We start from the raw sequence: 14,382 nt of genomic DNA, 5'->3' as shown, positions 1-14,382 counted from the left end.
AAACAAGACCATATAATTTTATTTTATTTTTTGGATTTTTGGCATAAATAAGGCATGACAAATACTCACATTAAACACCAAACCAAAAGAGGTAAAAAAATCACACTGCTATGTACAATATGTACAAGCACAACATAGTCTAGTAGGTCACATTAATGTGTGCCCACAACCAGGAACATGCCAAAGGTTTCTATATGCGAAATCATGGAGGGTAAAGGTACCATATGGCTCACCAATGTGGGGCCATGCCAAAGGAAATCAAACTTCCCAATCCGGAAAGGTTGACCATGCCAGGGACATTCTAACATAGTCGTGCTCTCAAAATTAACTTGAGGACATAAGGGAATATCAAGACATAAATAGGGTACAAGATGCTCGTTAACAGGTGGAAATGAAGTGGGAAATTCGTTGGCAAGTTCAATAGTAGAATCCCAAGACTTGACTCGGTCCAAGGGTGACACTTCCAAGGAGGACTGAGGAGACACCCCCTGGTTTGATTCAAGATTTTCTTCACTAAGCTATACTTATTCTGAATCGGGGAGACTAGAGGCAAAAAGAGACATAAACTCCTTAATACTATTAATGGATAGATCCATGACCTCCAAGTTGACTAGCCAGGGAGGTTTGTCATCGAGGGAGTCATGTGGAACAGGAATATTGACGGCTTGTGTGGGAAAAGGAACCTAGTCATATTTCATATTGTGATGGAGTTTATGACCAACATCAATAGGTACTGATGGGACTTTCGGAGAGGAAATATCTTCCATAACGGGTTATGGAGGGTGCTCCCTAGCTTGATCAACTTCCATAGGATTAGGTGACACCACCCAAGGATCAAGAGGTCTATGGGATCCATAGGTGTCAGAAGATATCATATGCATAAGATGTTTAGTCAAAGATGAAGAAATGTCAGGAAGTGGTAATTGAGTAAATGCCCCAATAAGAGATGAGCTTCTAAACATCCCCGCTCCAAAACTCTAAAACTGACTAGGGTTATCTCCCACAAGTGGGATTGAATTCCCTGTAGTGGAAAAATGCAATAGTCAAGTTGGTCAGTAACAACCTTTCCTTCATGAATAAAGCAAAGGACATGGAACACAGATGAGCCAATTGCGGTCATGGCATAGAACCAACTATAGTCAAGGAGAAGGTTATAATCCAATGGAGCATCGACGACTTCAACATCGACATAAACAGTTTTTCTCCCTAACTCAATGGAAAACTTTAGTGGAACCTCGTTAGGAAAACAATTATGTCCATCAAAGGCTTGAAGAGTGGTGTTGGACTTAGCAAGAACCAAAGATCCAAGAGCCTTCTATTAGGATGTTGACATGACACAAGTAGAAGAGCCTTCATCCACCAAGGTGCGATGAATATTCTTGTGAAGAAAACACACAATAATCTGAAAAGCGATTTGATGGGAAAATTGATGGGTAGCCTTGTTAGCATTAAACACAATGAGACTTTATTCAAATAGATTGACTCCGCCAATCATAGACAACAAGGCCTTGTGTTGCTGAGGAAAGCTTTGCAAAACCTCTAGGGAAGACATGGCACAAGGAGCCTAAGTAAGGTCTTCAACAATACTGTAATGTTGAGCAGCTCGGGCAGAGGGATTATGTGTTGTCTTATGGATGATACCTTTGGGGGGGGCGATAAACTAGTTCCAAAGGATTATCTAATGTGAGAGATCCAGTGGAAGTAGGTGGAGTGGGTGAGTCCTTAGAAGAAGAACTCGACTCAGGAACATCATATGATTTGGCTCATGTAGTCACATTCACATCTTCTTTGCACATAAATATGGATGAATTGTTGGTGGAATGAGAAAATGACCCCTCATTGCCCCCTTGTGGAGGTGGAGGAGGTTGAGCAACCATCTGTTGTTGAGGTTGTGCAAGGAATGGATGAGTCAAAATAATAGGTTGTTGAGTAGATGGTGGTGAAAGGAGCCTATGGACTTCATCCATCCGAGGGCACTCATGAGTGAGGTGTTCACATAAACAGATTTTTCAAGGGAATTTGATTTTATGATAACATTCACTAGTTACCCCTCCCTAACTCTGAGGGTTGGTTTGGGGTTCCTGAGAAGTTTGGTTCTTTTGTTTATTCTTCTTATTTTTCTTACCACCAAATTGTTGGTTGTTCTTCGATTGAGTGGACTTCACCGTAGAACGTCGGTGGAATGCTTAGGAGAGGATGCTTTAGCAAAGCTAGATGCACTTATTGGGGATTGAGATGTAACAATCAATTTCTCAAGTTGGATAGCAATTTGGCTCACAGAATCGGAAACAGACCCAATCACACCATCGACATGTGGGCCAGGAGTAGGTTTAGGAGGGTCAATAGAAGGCCTAGGGGCATTAGGAAACACTTTGTATAGCGTACTTGACTGTGAATAGATAAGATCCAACTATTGGGAAGCTAAAATGGCTTTCTCCTTGGTAATGGATCGAAACATGGACACATCCTTGGAAATATGGGGTTGGAGAGAGCGAATGAACCACTTATATAAGATTTCATCAGGTAACTTGGTTCTCACTAACCTCTTGTGATGACGCCACTCATGAATGTGATAAAAAATTAATGTGGCATCATCTTGTTTGAAATTTGACAAGATATCAGAGTTGATATCATATCGAGTAGGCAATTGGAAGTGTGTCAAGAAAGTTTGAGCTAAGGAGGCAAAGTCATTGTAGGATGCAGTATCTAACTCGATATACCATTTTGCGGCATCCCCAGTTAACGTACGTTGGAACAAGAGAATTTTAATAGAATCATCCACCAAAGAATTAGAGGAACACCATAAGTGATAGGTGGTAATGTGGGTGGATGGATTCTCCCCAAGCTTCCCTTCAAACTTGGGAATATCATATGGAAATTTGGTGGGCATGGATGGCCACTAGGGATCATGTCGGATGGGGTCATTAGTCAACTTTTCCAAATCTGGTAAATCAAGAGAGGATAAGAACAGATTGTGGAGTTGGCTAAATGGATCATAGGTAGGAGAAGCCTATGACCAACCTTGTGGTCCCCCCATATAAGGATTAGAATGACTCACTTGTTGGTGAAGGAAAGGGTTAACCCCAGCATAAGACTACTACAGGCCAGAATGACTGGTAAATGGATGTTGCCCCCCAGAGTATGTGCCCCCAGAGAGAAAAGGACCCCCAAGAGCATGACTTCTCATGGGGTTGTACCCAAGAGTAAAATAAGGACCACTTTGTGCAGTAGGACCGACATAAGGAGGATAACCTGTGGGTGATGGTATTGGCAGCAAGGTTTCCCCCAGGTAAACTAGCCCCCCAAGAAAGGTGTTGGTAGGTGGCATCCCTCCAAAGAGAAAATTGTACCAAGCTTGTGACATATTAGACGCAACATTTCCCCTAACTTGACTAGGAATAACTGGTGATCCCCCCCATGGATTTCCCGAAGTAACTATACCTAACTGAGGGATAGGAATAGTGGGTTGAGCGAAGGAAGGAGAAATGAATCTTGACCCTATTGGCTTACTAGGATTAACACCCATGTTCGGTGTAGAAGATGGAGTAGGCATAGACACATGAGGGAAATTCATAGGAGTTATAGAGGAAACAGGTGGAATTCCCCAAGAAGATGTGAGAGGTGTAGACGGAGGAGTAGGTATGGCCCCACTAAGAGGTGGCAATGATGACATGGCAGCTGACACTGCCGATGGAGAAGGTAATGAGGTCTCAGACTCTACCATAGGGTAGAAAACTAACAAAGGTACAAAACTATAAGTCAGAATAGAACCGTGAGGGTTCAGCTGCAACAACTAAAGTCCTAGTGGATCGGTCAAGGGTGGATTGGCAGGAGCAGCAGAATCATCTGCCAAAGTCTCAATAGAGATAAAATCACTACTAGAAGGACCAGGTATAGACTCCAAAACTATGTGTTGATCTAAGTCTTGAGCACCGACAGGCACTCTCCATGCAGGAGTGATAAGTCCACCTCGTTCAGGAGGAAAATCGTGAAGACATCGTGACTGACGGTGAATAAATTTAGCTAGGGTGAAAAAGTATAATTTAACACAATTATGTTAGTGCAAACACCCTAAGGCCAAAACTATTGACTCAGACCAAACAACACACACTAGAAACTTCCTAAAATATAGCACACACAAACCAAAATACAAAGAAGTTGGTGGTGGAACAATTATACTAGCAACCTGCTTCCCAACCCTTTTAGTTGTGAACTCGGTGAAAGTTCCCTTATTAGTCGTGGGGTACCCTCCGAGAGGACTAAGAGAGTATGACTAATATCTACCCCAGGTACTGAGAAGACCACCCCAACCCTGCACCTTTGTATGAGCCCAAAAAGATAGGCCATTATGGTCACTATTAACAATAACAGGACCTGGGGGGATAGTCTCAGGAAAAATCCACACGCAAGGGAAAGGCACTTAACTCAAAGAGATAAGATCAAAACCCCCTTGATATTTTCCTCCCAAGTGGTCCCCAAGTGCTACATCAAATGCTAATAACACTGTTTGTATGCGTGCAAATTCTGCTATATCGCGCCACCCGAAACTAAGCGAAATGGGCCATGTCACCCTGCCTAGCCCAAGTGTGACCTCGTGCTTAACCCTATTGTTAGAAGGGCTTCCCATACCACACTACTGCAAATGGATTTAACTCCCTACCACAAGCTACTAAGTGTGGTTTGTAGTCTTAGAGCAGTTAACTCACACTCCTATCTCCAAGACCCTATCCTAAGCTAGTGTTGGTGTGCTACTAGTAAAAATAAAAGACGAGTCTAGTTAATTTTAATTATCACGTTGATTTTAAGTGGTTTTTATTTACATAGTTGGGTTATGGCATGAAATTAAAATGGTGTGAATGACTCTTTGTTAGTAACCCTGATGCAGCTATATGAAAATTCTCATTTCAGTTTAATGAATTCTAATTACAGGAGGGTAAGAGTTTTTCCACACAACACACCAATGCCTATTGATGCACCTCTCACTAAATTCTAATATGCAAATTATCCCTATTTTTTTTTTTTTATATTGATGACCCAAAACAAAACCAAAAAGTAAAATCAAAGTAACCGAGAAGAGACCAAGGAAAATTTCCCAAACAAGAATGCAAATCACTCCAAAAGCGTTAAAGCTAGGAAAACAAAGATAAACAAACAAACACACTCAAAGCAATCAAACCAAAAGACAAAAGTGGAAGAAGGAAGGAAATTTCAATAGGCTAGGGCTATAACACAATGGCTCAACTAAGGCCAATGTTCTACAAAGGTCAACACCAAACCCTAGAGGTAAGAAGGCCTAGACAAGATCAAATGAGAGCGATATAAGACAATCAAAACACACTCAAATGAACTTTCCTAGATGACAATTGCACAACCAATCACAACACCACCAATTGTGACGAAAATAACCAAAAGAAGAAAGAGATCACTCAAAAACAAGTGAAAAAAGTGCACAAGAGACACATATGAAAATGAGATATGAAGCATATCCAAGCAGTCACCAAAAGTAGTCAACAGATCTGAAACTAAGATATAGAAATGAGAACACTAATCCTCAACCAAAGCACACAAAGAATCCTTCAAGGGAACCTTGAAGAACACAAGAAATGGAAGATCCCAACCAATGAATAAGAAATGGCTCAAATATAACAAAGATCGACAGCTAACAGCAAAAAAAACAAATAGATCCAACAGATCTCTAATAGATCAACCAAAAAACAAGAAGATCAATGCCTAATACAAGACAAAAACCTTCTCCCAATGAAGGAAAGAAAATCTAAAGAAATCAAACAAAAGAAAACAGATCTGGACCAGATCCAACCAGTAAATAGGGAGCTTAGATAGATCAAGGATAAAAACAGAAACTTCTGAGGAAAAAAATGATTTTTCAAGGCTAGAAGATTGGTCGCACACACAAGAAAGGCTAAATTTGGTCATTCGCTCTGTTTCTAACTACAAGCGAGCAACTAGAGCCTTCCAATCACTCCTAGTCCTTCCCTGTGTGAGAGAATATGGCATTTTTCACTCTTTCCTATGTTTGCGATTGGGGATCTCTTCTAGAGTGTCTTGGTCCCTAGGAGATCATTTCAACTTATGACTTATTTGAGTTGGACAGGACTTATCATTTAGAAGTTTCCATGAATTCTCGTCGTCATGAGCATCTACATTCCTCCTCTTGGTAACTCCCTTCTTCCTATTTATACTGGACCATTTGGGAGGGTCAGGCCAGTTTTTGGAGAGCCAGATTCTTGGTGAGTTAGAGATCTTGAATCTATGTTGTTATCTTGTTGCTAGAGAGAAATCTTGTGAGGTTCATGTTGTTTGAGAATTTCTCTTCATGCTCATTTCCTTGTTATAGTGAGGAGACTCTGCCAAATTGTGGAGAGGAAGCTTTGAGGTGAAGGTATATAGCTGTAATATTATTTTTTCATGATTAATAGAAAAATAAGTTCATTCCCTATATCTATTTGTATTCAGCATATTTTATAATCATTTCTATGATATTTTGATCTAATGATCTTCCAAGGAAGGTCACTTGTTGTCTTTGTTTGTTTTTGGTTATGTGTAGGGATCAAGATAAGGTGTAGATAAGGTAGATCGCTTGAGTGGAGACGGAATATGCATGAGTTCGTCTCTCATTGAAAGCACCATTTCTGTTGCATCACAATTTGCATGCAAGGAGTTGTTACTCTGTGATCTCGCATCCAAATCAGATCACCAGACAAAAAAAGGAAATGCTAATATAAATACAATAGTCTCCCAACACAAATGATCAAACATGCATCATATAGTCAGTTTTATATACTACAAGGAAATATGTGCGTATCTAGCCTCCTCGCATATTGGGAAAGGATTTTGGGTATGATGCAGATTCTCGCACTCCACTCGTGCGATCTACCTTGCCCACACCTGATATCGATGCCTACACAACCGCAAACAAACAGAGACAACAAGTGACCTTCCTCAGAAGATCATTAGATCAAAATATCATAGAAACGACTATAAAGTATGTTGAATACAAATAGATACAAGGAAGGAACATATGTTTCTATTAATCATGAAAAAATCAGATTACAACCATATACCTTCACCTCAAAGCTTCCTCTCCACAATCTGGAAGAGACTCCTCACTATAACAAGGAAATGAGCATGAAGAGCAACACCCAAACAACAAGAACCCCACAAGCTCTCTCTCTAGCATCAAGATAGTAGCATAAACTCAATATCTCTAGCTCACCAAGAATATGGCTCTCCAAAAACTAGCCTAACCCTCCCAAATGGTCCAATATAAATAGGCAGAAGAGAGGTCCCAAGAGGATGAATGTAGATGCTCAAGATGATGAGAATTCATGGAAACTTCTAAATGATAAGTCCTGGCCAACTTGAATAAGTGATAAGTCGAACTGATCTCCTAGGGACCAAGACACTCTAGAAGAGATCCCTAGTTGCAGGCATAGGAAAGAGTGAAAAAGGCCATAGTCACTCGCACAAGGAAGGGTTGGGAGAAACTAGAAGGCTCCAGTCACTTTCATGGGCCTCAATCCATGCGACTAGGAAGTATGATTGGAAGAAAGAAGGTCTAAGGTCTAGAAAAAGTGAAACAACCATGAGGACTAAGGAACACTAACCCTAGGGTGTAAAATAGGTTGATAACACATATTGCATCCCTTTAATAACACGTTCATGGTATTGTACCTGGACGACATCCTGATCTTCATCCAGAGTTAGGAAGAGCACATAAACCATATCCAACAGGCCCTCCAAACCATGCAACGACACAAATTTTGTGCCAATTTGGAGAAATGCACTTTTGGTATGACCCAGGCTCAATATCTAGGGTACATTGTTAATGAGCAGGGTTTGCGCATGGACCCAACCAAGATACAATTTATTCGATATTGGTCAGCTCCAACCACTCTATCAAGGCTCCACAACTTTCTGGGTCTTTCCATTTTTTATCGCAGGTTCATGTTGGGATTCTCTCATATCACTTGGCCTTTGAGTCAATTCACCAAGGGTGGAGCGAAAGAAAAGTTATTTTGGTCTAAATCCCAACAAAAGGAGTTTGTGGAGTTGAGGCATAGCCTCTTCTCTGCACCAGTGCTCACATTACCAGATCTGTAGCAACCATTTGAAACTGAGACAGACACCTCTAACTATGTTATTAATGTAGTTCGTACCTAGCAGGGGCATCTAGTGGCATATCACAGTGAGACATTTTCAAATACAGTCTGAAAGTATCCCACTTATGAAAAAGAGATGTATTATATTGTACATGTCTAGCGACAATGGAAGCATTACATCTTGGGGAAGGAAATGGTCATCCACACAGACCACCGACCCTGCATTTCACATAGACACAAGAGAAGTTGTAGAACGATCACCATCAAAATTGATCCACACATCTACAGCAGTTCCATTTGAACATCAAGTTCAAGAAGGGTCGCACCAATGATGTTGCATATTGTCTCAACCGACCACCGGTTATGGCGCTGACCACTGTGCTCAACTCTTGTGGACACGAGACTTCAGGGTGGCCACATATTTACAAGAGCGATCCAAAATTCAGCAACACACATTAGATGTTCCTGGAAGGAAAGCAATTTCCAAATTTTCACCTCCAGGTTCCATTGTTATGCCACCTAGGACACCTATGTGTTCCTACAAGAGAGCGTTCCAAGATGATTTGGGAGACGCACTACAGTTGGGCCACTGGACATTTCAGAGTACATAAAACAATGGTAGTGCTGCAAAAGTATTTTTATTAGCCAAACCTTCAACAAGATGTTGGGAAGTACATCAGATCTTGCACTGCCTACGTCATTGCCAAACCAACAATCAAGAAGCAAGGCCTATAAACTCCTCTTCCTACTCCTAATTAGCCTTGGGAATCCATCTCCATCGATTACATGTCGAGCTTTCCTTCTACTAAGCATGGAAATGACTGAGTGTTCATGGTCATTGGCAGATGCTCTAAGATAGCCATTTTGGTGGCTTGCAAGAAGAGTATCATAGCAGAAGCCACTGCTAAGCACTTCTTTGAATGACTGTGGGTACATTTTGGGCTTCCACACTCCATTATTTTAGATTGGAATAGAAAGTTCCTAAGTACATTTTGGTCGAGCCTTTGGTCGATGTCACATACCAAGTGCACTAATTCCACTGCCTTCCACCCCCAAACTGATGGCCAAACAGAGATCGTAAACAAGATGATCATGCACATTTTGTGCATGTACAACTTGAAGCATCCACGCACATGGGATGAAATCCTCCCTTATGTCCAGCACACCTACAACTGAACTCTCCATTTCTCAACTAGCCACAGCCCCTTTAAGGTGGGGTTGGGATTCCAGCCACTATGTCTCAATGATGTGGCCATACCATTTGCAGCTACTCAAGAATATTTGACTCATGTCCAGTCCGAAGTTGATCGGGCTAACAACTTCATTGAGCACATTCAGAACATCTGTCAACAGGTCCATGACATATTGCACAGAGCCAATTCTAAATACAACTAGCATCATGATCAGCATCGAGTGCCACACAAGTTCCCAGTGAGAAACAAAGTTTGGTTACATTTGCAGAAGGAATGCCTCACTAGGCCCCACTACAAGCTTTGCCTACTCTGATATGGGTCATACACCATCACCAAGGTTGTAGGGGACAATTCCTTCGAGCTCATCATTCCAACATTCCTTGGTATTCACCCAATATTCAATGTGGATTGGCTGCAACCATACTTTCCTCCATTGTTGGACACAACCGACGTTGTTGAGCAGCTGACACCAACAAAGCTCAACCCAAGCTACATCGAGTAGGCCACAACTGACAAGATCATGGAAACATAGATCAAGAACACTTGCTAGCAGAGAATCCAACTATATTGAGTTGTAAAAGTAGGCCAACTCCTTCACGAGGGAAAGTGGTTCACCAAGGACCAGGTTCAACAAACATTTATTCACCTCATGGAGACTCTGCACGTAATGGGGACCATTGCTCCCTAAGGGGGTGAGGAATGATCTAGGTGGATATTGGTGACCATCCACCTATTCCACCTAGACCTCCATTCATTTTTGTCTTTTTCCTTAATTATAGTGGCATTTACTATTTTTAGCAATTTTTCGGATCCTTAAATTCTGGAGTTGTTCTTACCCCCTAAATGGCATTTTTTGAGGTCCACAGTAGGCCCATCTCCATAACAAAGGGAATATGGAAAATCATGTAGTACTCGGATAGATATTTCCAACGAGGTATCATGCGCGTTAAACAGAGATCATATGACCAAGTTACGACCCCGGAAGTTGGATGCCCAACTAAGCCCACAAACTCTTGGTGTTTCATCTCCTGGGGTTAGGGTTTTGGTTGTTTAGGGTTTTCATTTTTTTTTCAATAATAAAAAGGCCCTTGGTCCTCATTGTAACACAATTCAAAGGTTGTAGCCACCACATCTCTTCTCAGAGATAAGCTACCATCACCCGAGCTAATTTATTTCCATTTTGTCTTTTAGCATATTTCAGTTCTTTAATATTAATGCAATGAATTTTTATTTATGTTACATATTTGTGTTTATGTCTACATATGTATTTTTTGTGTTCTTGCAAGTCTGGATCACAGTCTCGGCATCTGACCATCTCACACCCACCAGAGTGAATCCCTATGTTACTTCTATAGCTAGTCCTTCATTTGACACCACAGACTATCCCTCAATCACTAAATAGACTCCTTTCCAAGAACCTTTTGTGATGATTCCAACCCCCATAGTTATTCCATCATTTGGAACTCATGACCCACCCATCCTTCAAGTTCCTTTTATATCTCCCATACCAAGTCAGGTAGAGCATCCTATAATGGCCACTCTTACACTCTTTGGTATCACCCTTAGAATTTTTGTCTAGTAAATGACTCCATTGAACAATCCCCCTAAACAATATATTCATATGATCCTTAATTATAATAAGACACCATCGCCCACATCACAACCTTCGAGCCCTTCCCCAACTGAACCTCCTTTGATGACCCTTACAACAACCTGATGAAGGAACTGGGAAAGGCTCCACAAATCATGGACCCACACATGATAAATGTAGATACCCAAACACCACAACTCCCACCTATTAATTCTCCTCGTTCCTACGCTATTTGTAGTTTCATTGGACATGACACAAATAATTTCCCTGAGCTACTAGTAATATGGGAGGCCCTTAGTTTACCTCCCAATGCTCATGACTTTATGGGTTGCATACTAATAACCCATGTTTAATTTGTGGTGTGTATGGTCACTACACTCACTACACTCACTACTATCTGGACCTCCCTCGTTATCAAGATGCTCTTCGCACTCTCAACTAATCTACAGTGTTCATTTCCCAAACCCACATTCCCATAGAGAATCTAGAGGAAAGCAATCTTGTCAATCAAATTCTCTATATTTCATGTAGCTTAGAAGATGATAAGTCTCCACCCAATGACAACCATCCTCATCTGTTACTCCTCCTTTGAGTCCTCTTCTTATCCCACCACCAGCACTACCTGACTCACCAACCTTAACTGGGATTCCCTCCCATACTATTGGCATCATGGTAGCATTATCCGCTGGTAGATCCCATACTATTGGCACCATGGTAGCATTCTCCACTGGTAGATCATCGCAATCCAAAAAGACTTCAGACTTAGAAGTAAAAAGAAGAAATTCCCCACATGCAAGGACTCCCTCCTCCTTTTCGTGTTCTTCTTCCATTCTTCTTCCATGTCCCCAATTCCATAGAAGAAGTAAAAAGAAGAAATTCCCCACATGCAAGGACTCCCTCCTCCTTTGCGTATTCTTCTTCCATGTCCCCAATTCCTCCTCTGCGTATTCTTCTTCCATGTCCGCAATTCCATAGATGCCCTATGCAAAAATTCATAACCATCATTCCCCATTCATCTTACCTGCAATGCTGCACATCCCGCAAGGATGTGCTCCTTTTAGAAACTCCCTTGACCGTCCCCTTGTGCCCCTCCCCGTCCAATTCCATTAAGATGGAAATCCAATTCCTCCTCCTTTGCGTATTCTTCTTCCATGTCCCCATTTCCATAAATGCCCTATGCGAAAAACCATAACCATCATTCCCCACTCATCCCGCAAGGATGTGCTCCTTTTTTAAACTCCCTTGATCGCCCACCCCCCAATTCCATAGATGCCCTATGCGAAAAACCATAACCATCATTCCCACTCATTCCAGATCGCCCACTCCCCAATTCCATCTTCTTCGTCTCCCATGTCCCCAATTCCATAGATGCCCTATGCGGAAAACCATAACCATCATTCCCCACAAAAATGTGAGCTCCTTTTTGAAACTCCCTTGCTCGCCCACCCAAATTCCATTGGATGGGAAATCGGGGACCATGCCCTATGGGAAATCAATCCCCCACCCCAACAATAGTGAACACCTACAACACGGTCCCCCGCGGGGTCATGCACCCATGATTCACAACTGAGGAAATTGTCGCATCCACGTTCACCGTGGGTGGGACACTCAACAAAAAGCGTATATGAACGGACCAAAATCTAAACACTAAATGCATGTGGGAATTGTCCCCAATTTCAAAAATAAAAATAAAAAAACTGGGTGAAACAAAAAAATGGAACCCTGATTTCTGGCGCAGATCTCGGCCAAACTAGGACAAATTTCAAAAACCTGAAACACAGGTTTTTCTCCCAACTAGCCAAATTAGTTGTACCTAAGATATTTTTGCGAATTTTTGCGCCGTTTGGGAGATATTGTTTGTTCTTTCGAAGTCATTTTCTCAGATTTTTCCAGTCACACCCAAGAAGAAAATCGTTGAGTTTCTGACGATTTCTTTGATCTAATCCATCAATTCTGCAACTGTAGTTTAGATCTAAGGATTGAAAATGATTTGTTGGAGATTTTAAAGGTCATATTTTGGTGTTGGGTCATTTTTATTCCAATCAAGCTCAATTTTCCCCGTATTGACATTTGATCTAAAGCAACATTTTTATTCTTGAAGTTGTATCGATTTGGGAAAACTAAGTCTGATATCGAATCCCTATATTTCTCAAAAAGATAATGCTTTGTAGTTGTACTTAGAAATGAAATATCAATTTGTAACAAAAAGAGGCAAGCCCTTTGTTTATATAAGGGATCAAATTTTTAGAAGAGGGGAGGATGGCGCTATTCAGAGGCTGAGGCTGAGTGTTGTAGGGGGATGCGAAAGGGAGAATTTTTTTAGCAAGGAATGTTGTCAAACTTGACTGTGGAATATAAATGTTTATGCATATTTTTTGAATTGGTTTCATTCAGTCCATTACTTATGTTTTTTTGTTCCATCGTCTCACAGATATCTTTAGATTTAGAAGATAGAAATTTCCTATGTTTAGTGATTTGATTCTTAAACAAAATATTGAGGATTATTTCATCTCTTTGTTATTTCAATGTCGTTTCAATTTGTGAACACTTAACTTGATCAATACTCTTCTCTAGTGATTTGTGTCGAGAGACAGTTATCCATATAGACATTAAAAGGATTTGAGTATGTGTGGGTTGGTCCCAGATGTTTAGATCTGTATAATGTTTTTCTTGATTTGTGTCGAGAGACAGTTATCCATATAGACATTAAAAGGATTTGAGTATCTGTGGGTTGGTCCCAGATGTTTAGATCTGTATAATGTTTTTCTTTTATTTTCAAACTGAGTTAATATTATAACTATAACCAATTTGTGAACAATATCATTTCTTATTTCGAATGATTTATTGGTTGGATTCATAAATCAATAGATAAAAGCAGGGGAATATCATAAATAGTTGATTACAATTTCTTTCCTTTTAAATAAATTGGACAAGTAACATAGGTAATATTAGTTCATTATTTATATGCATTATGAGTGTGACATATTTAAATAAGCATTGATATGCTTTATTTATTAATAAAATCATGTAACTTGTATGTTTACAGTTATTGATTCATTCTTTATTCACATTAAGAGTTTCTTAATAGGTAGTTGCGTGTAGAGATAACATTTTATCTCATTCCTTTGAATAGTTGTAAAAATTTAATTGCAGATCATTTTTATCTTGAACATGTTTCATTATGATTTGGTCTTTCTCGTTTTTGTAATATAATTGTATATGTTGTATTATAGTATGATCATGTAACATAGACCTTGTATTTATTTCTAATTATAATTTCTAAATGCGATCTATATTTTAGTATTATTTTGTATATCGTGATTTGATAGGGGAATATTTAGCTCCTTGTGTTAATATGTATATCAGATTTATGTTGGTGAATTTCCCTTCATTCATTTGTAAAACTAAGTGATTCAATCATAGTTTAATTTAACTTTAGGACTAGTTTAGATTATTGTAGGATAACCTTAGTTTGTAG

Source organism: Pinus tabuliformis, chromosome X, assembly GCF_031772625.1.
Source record: "Pinus tabuliformis cultivar Carrire ecotype Pingquan chromosome X, CPIR1, whole genome shotgun sequence".
Lineage (NCBI taxonomy): Eukaryota > Viridiplantae > Streptophyta > Pinopsida > Pinales > Pinaceae > Pinus > Pinus tabuliformis.
The sequence above is the reverse complement of the archived record's forward strand: the minus strand, read 5'-3'. Positions refer to the sequence as shown.